Raw genomic sequence first — 6090 nt, 5'->3', positions numbered from 1 at the left:
TTTGCTGAGTATCCAATTTTTAAAAAATAAATATTTTTATTGAGAAGATTCTGAATTTTTCCCAAAAATATAAAATTACTACAAAACAAAACAACCTTGCAAAATAACAACAGCAAACAAGCTACTACTCTACTCCACAAACAATGTAGGAGGAAAAAAAGCTACACCAACTACAATTCTATAAATGACTAAATCAAAATAAAAGGAAACTAAATTAAACTTAAGTTACAACACAGCGCAATCCCACCAAAGTTACCCATCACCAGGAGCATCAGTTGACATATTTGTATTTGTTCAGAACTCTTCCTCCCAGGGGTCCCTAGGCAGCCAGACACAGCCCTCAGAGCAAGACAAAGGCCCTAACCAATAAGCTGACAAGTCTGTGTCTATATGGTTCAAAAAGGGCCGCCATGTCCAAGTTCTGTTTTCTGGTGCACCATACTTGTAAGGAAGTCCGGGGGATATGCTCCATAACTAACAATGCCATCCTGAGAGACCTGGGGGATTCTCCAACTCCCAGCTCATCAGCGAGTTTTGAGAAGGTTTGGAGTTCAAGTTGAGGTTCTGGATTTAGGTTTGCTCACTGAGCTGGAAGGTTCATTTTGAGACATTTCGTCACTCTACTAGGTAACATCTTCAGTGGGCCTCCGGGTGAAGCACTGCTGATAATTCCTGCTTTCTATTTATTATATTTGGGTTTCTACCGGAAATGACATCACCAACCCAATATTTCTTTGGGTTGGTGATATCATTTCCTGTGGAAACCCAAATATGTAAACAGAAAGCAGGAATTATCAGCAGTGCTTCACGTGGAGGCCCACTGAAGAATACTAAACAATTTCTTCCCATGCACATCCAACAAGGGAAATTCAGCGAACACAAGAGGAGGGACACTGGATCTACCTTGACCTCTATTCCTAAGACCTCTTCCAAAACACTCAATATAGTACCCCAATACCTGTGAATCCTGTGGTATAACCACAGGCAATGAGTAAAAGTACCAACATCTATTTTGCGTTTGGGGCGCAATGGGGGCGCTCCTCTCTTAAATTTTGCAAGCTGTTCTGGTGCCAAATAAATCATGTTGAGTACCATCAATTGTATAGCCTGCATCCTATTGCAATTAGAAATCTTCCTTACATTCTCCCAAATATCATCCCACTCCTCTGGTGAGGTTCCACACAGCAGTTCAACATCCTTCGAGTTAGCACCCTCTATAATTTATTAGGAGGTTGTGACTGAGAGAATGCTCGTGGACTGGAGTACCCTTGTCTCCATATCAATTTACAGGAATTAACCATTAATGTAGCCTTTCTGTATAAAGTTCATAATCTGGAAATAAGTCTCCCAAACAGGAAGTCCCTCTGGACTCTCAGAGCCTAAAGCCAGAATCCTATTCCTCACCAAATTCCTACTAAGGGAGTAAGATGTTTTTTTGTAAATTACCCTCATTTTGTGGCATCATTCTCCATGTTTTAACCAGGTTAAGGACAATCTGATTTCTGCAATGGTCCATAACACTCCTCATCTTGTCATGAACAACAGATTAGTGAAGGGAAATCTTACCTGGTAGGCCTCGATGTCCAAACAAATTGACCATGGGTCCTGTCAAGCCCAATGAGCCACATAGAATAGTAAGGAACTTAGCTGGTATTTATTAAAGTCTGGAAAACCCACACACACACCCCACCCCATCCCCTGCAGAAGCTGCAGTTTGGCAAGCTTAATAACAGGCCATTTGTGATGCCAGATAAAAGTGCCGAACCAAGTGTAAAGCCTCCGTAATGCTTGCCTGGGCAGCATCAAAGGGAGCATTCGCATAGGATATAATAAATGAGGAAGAACATTCATTTTAATGAGAGCTATTCTACTCACCAGGATATTGGAAGTTCCTCCCAGGGCCAAAGGTCCTGTTTTCTCTAGCAACTGCGCAAAGTTAGCTTTATATAATTGATCGAAGGATGGTGTGATAAAATGCCTAAATACAGGAGACCACCACCACCACCACCCCGTGACCATCTGAAAGGGAATCTGATTCCATCCCGAAGATTGGGTACTCTAATAAGATCCCCGAAAGGCATAGCATCTGATTTCATAAAATTGATTTTATACCCCGAGAAAGAACCAAATAAATTAATCACTTGTATTAAATGGCACAGATATTGTCAGGTACAAAAAGAATGTAATTTGTGTAAGGGTGATCTTCTGCCTTCCTGATCCTACCTCTGGAACAATTCCAGATGGTCTCTGCCAACGGCTCAATCATTAATGTAAATAGTAACGGTGAAAAGGGCACACTTGTCGGCTGCCTCTGTCAATACTAAAATTCTAAGACCATGTACTATTAGTGAGAACCGCTGCTTTAGGGTCAGTATATAACACTGCTACCGACCCAGCAAAGACCCATCCAAAACCAAATCATTCCAGGACATAAAAGAGGTATGGCCACTCCACCCGGTCAAACGCTTTTTCTGCATCCAGGGAGACCTGGAATCGAGCCTTGCTGGCATACTTGAACCATATTTAAAATTCTTTTAATATTAGAGGACCCGTGACCCCTACAAAAAACCTCTCTGGTCCTCCCTTATGATGATGAGCAAGACCTTCTCCAGCCTCACTGCCAGCATTTTCGACAAAATTTTAAAGTCCACGTTTAATAATGATATGGACCTATACGAAATAAAATCCTCTGGGGTTTTCCCTTTCTTGAAGATAAGAGAATGTCTATTTCTCTCAGAGAGGGTGGGAGGCAGTCTTGACTGTATGAATAATTGTACATTTCTAGCTTTGGTCCAGCATGTCTATAAACCCTTTATAAAATTCGCTCCAAAATCCATCTGGGCCGGGAGCTTTACCACTCTGGAGCTGTCTCACTGCCTCCTGTGTCTCTTGGATTGTCAGAGGGGCATTCAAAAAAGACACCTGCTCTGAAGTTATACCTGGGAAAAAAGAACTCCATCTTCACCAATCTGTCCTCACAGCCCTCCAACCAATACAACCCACAGCAGAACTTCCTGAATGCTGCATTAATGTTTTTGGGATTGCGGGTGATAATACCAGCACCCTTCTAATGGATGTGATAGATTGGGGGGGGGGGGCACTTTTTTTCTGGCCAAGTACACCAAGTACCTACCTGGTTTATCACCATACTCAAATAAACTCTGTTTTGCAAAGGAAATCTCCCTCTTTGCTGCCTGGGTGAGTGCAGCATTCACAGCGGCCCTGGTGGCTGTAATCCACTGCAACTTAATTGCAGATGGTCTGCCAAAGTATGCTGCCTTCAGCCAGGCCTTGAGCACATGCTGCTCTCCCTGCTGCCGCTTCCGAGTCGCCAAATAAGACATAATCAAATTACTTGCATTGGCCTTGGCAGTCTCCCAGAGCACTGACAGATTACTGGCTGTACCCGAATTGATGTCCCCCAAAATTTTTAATTCCCATGAATAATACTCAATAAACTTGCTATCCTTCAGGAGGAAAGGATCCAAGTGCCAGTGCCATGAGCCTGTATGCTATGTTCCCAATTCTGCAGGACAGCACCAAATTCAAAAAGGCAGAAAGAGCAAAAGCATGTCAATCCTAGTATAGCACTTATGTGGGTTAGGAAAAAGTGTGAAGTCCCTACCCTCGGGGCGAAGACATCTCCACACATCCACCAACCCCAGCTCCCTGTTCATGTCCACCAGCTGCTTGGATTGCAGGGATATACCCGCGAGACCCCTAGGCATCCTATCCACCTCAGAGTCCATAAGCCAGTTAAGGTCACCCCTATAATTGCATGATGCGCCCCAAGGGCATTCAGCCTGGAGAGTGCATTTGTTAAAAAATTGCAGGGGTGTGCCGGGGGCAATATACATTCAAGATCCCATGTTTCTCTCCATGTATCAAAGCTTTAAGGATCAGAAACCACCCATATTTGTCCCTAATTTGATCTAACAACTGAAATGGATTATTCTTCTGGATGAGTGTAGCTATTCCTCTCTTTTCAAATTAAATGATGAAAAGAACACCCGGCTGAACCCTCAATGCTTTAACTTTAACTGCTTGTTATCGGTTAGATGTGTTTCTTGCAGCAAGGCTACATCAGCCTTTACTTTTATAAGACTTGAAAATATCTTTTTTTCTCTTAATCAGTGAATGACTCCCCTTAATGTTCCAGGTGTACCATTTAAACAAGCGGTTAGCCAAAGCTATTCAAAGGAGCCTGTGACCCCCAGGAGGAAGAACCCCATTTATAGCATACCAAGTGAAAGCAGTAAGCTGTTCGTACAAACTTGAAAATACAACTACAAAAACTACCAAATCAAAACTTCGAACAATGACTTCTTCAATGAACCAACATATAACACATTTAAGAAGAGACTAGCCCCTTGCCCAAAGGGGGCGCTCATACTACCACTAACCCCTTCATGATTCCTTCTGGCTAAGCCACACCCCAAACTCAAACAAAACAAGGTAAAAAAACTTACGTGTGTCTTACAACAAGAAAATCAAAAGTGGGCAATCAGACCATCCCATCCATACTTCGACTCGAAAAGAGAGAAACGAAAAGGGAATGATTAAAAAAAAGCAAAAGATAATGAGCGGGGAGAAGGAAGGGAGAGGAGAGAGAGAAAAAAAGACAAAACCAGGCAAACTACGGGAAAAAAAACAAAGGGAACAGGATTGTCCCTATTATTTGAACCAGCCAGTCTATTTTAAGGTGTCCAGGAAGTCCTTTGCCTTTTCTGATGAGTCAAAATTAAATACAGACTCTCCGTGGCTGAAACACAATATTGTCAGATATCTTACAAAGTACTGAATATTCAAGTCCCTCAGCCTCCTTTTTACCTCATCAAAGGCCTTCCTCTTATGGATAATGGCCACAGAAAAGTTTTGGAAAAACATGATTCTTGAACCTTTGTATATCAGAGCCTGTGGATCCTTTCCCAATGCTATAGAAGCTTCTGGCATCATTTGTTTATGTGTAATGCTGGAGTTGCCCTAGGACCGGGCGGGGACACTGGTCCGATCTGGGCCTGCACACTGCGACCCGGTGGGCCCGCTTGACCCACATCCTGTCTGCCCCTACTTCCAGCTTCACAAACTGTGGAGCCATTGCTCCAAGAAGCCGACTAGCTGACCTTCTTCCTGCTCCGGCAGCCCGTTCAGGTGGATGTTCTTCCAATGTCCTCGATTTTCGAGGTTGTCAACCTGCTCAGCTAAGGCACAGACCTGCTGTTCCAAGGCCTGGACATGTGCCTCCAAGGATTGCACCACGGATTTGGAAGCTGCAGTATACTGCTCCACCTCCACGACGTGCCGACCTAAGACGCTGGATCTCCTGGTCTTGCTTCTGCAGCGTGGCTGAGATCGGTTCCAGCTTCGTCTGGGTCTCCTCCATCGCTGAATCAATCTTTTCTCGGAGTTTCACGACCAGGCTCTGCTCCACAGGTAAGTCCCCTGGGGCGTTCATGGAGGCCGACGTCACAGGCGTGTCCCTTGCTGCAGCGGAATGCCCTTCTTGTTGCGATCCTCGCGGTCTTTTTCCCTTAGTCATTTTTTGTTTCTTTAAAAAAAGCACTGAAACTAATATACATAGCAGTTCTGAAGATCTAAAACCAGCGATTTGTAACACAATGGGTGAGAAAGGGAGGGTGAATGCCTCACTTTGTCTGGGTTTTGATGCAGACCTCAGCAGAGCAGATCTACTGGTTCACTGCCATCTTGGATTTCCCGAGTACCCAATTTAACTCTTTCTCCTTTGCCTGCCTCTTGCCCAGAAAGAAAATTGAATCCTTGGCCATTAACAACATGCATATTTATTCTTATCTAAAATCTTTTGAATAATTTATGGTGGAACAATTACACATTATTCTAGGCAGACTATTGTGATTATCGACATAGTTCCTCAGTATCTCTTGCAATATTTTCCATTCATTTTCCTATAACGTGAGGTCATTCTTGTTTATATTGCCAAGTTCAACTTGTACCAATGCCTTAATCAGGTGACTAAATGGAAGAGTCCGCACAATGAGCTGAAAGTGTTTTGTTCAACCATGAGGTGACATTGTAGTTGAGCCTAGCCTGCATTTGGATGTTGAACAAAGG

The sequence above is a fragment of the Chiloscyllium punctatum genome, chromosome 17, assembly GCF_047496795.1.
Source record: "Chiloscyllium punctatum isolate Juve2018m chromosome 17, sChiPun1.3, whole genome shotgun sequence".
Taxonomy (NCBI): Eukaryota; Metazoa; Chordata; class Chondrichthyes; order Orectolobiformes; family Hemiscylliidae; genus Chiloscyllium; species Chiloscyllium punctatum.
This window is presented reverse-complemented; position numbering follows the sequence as displayed.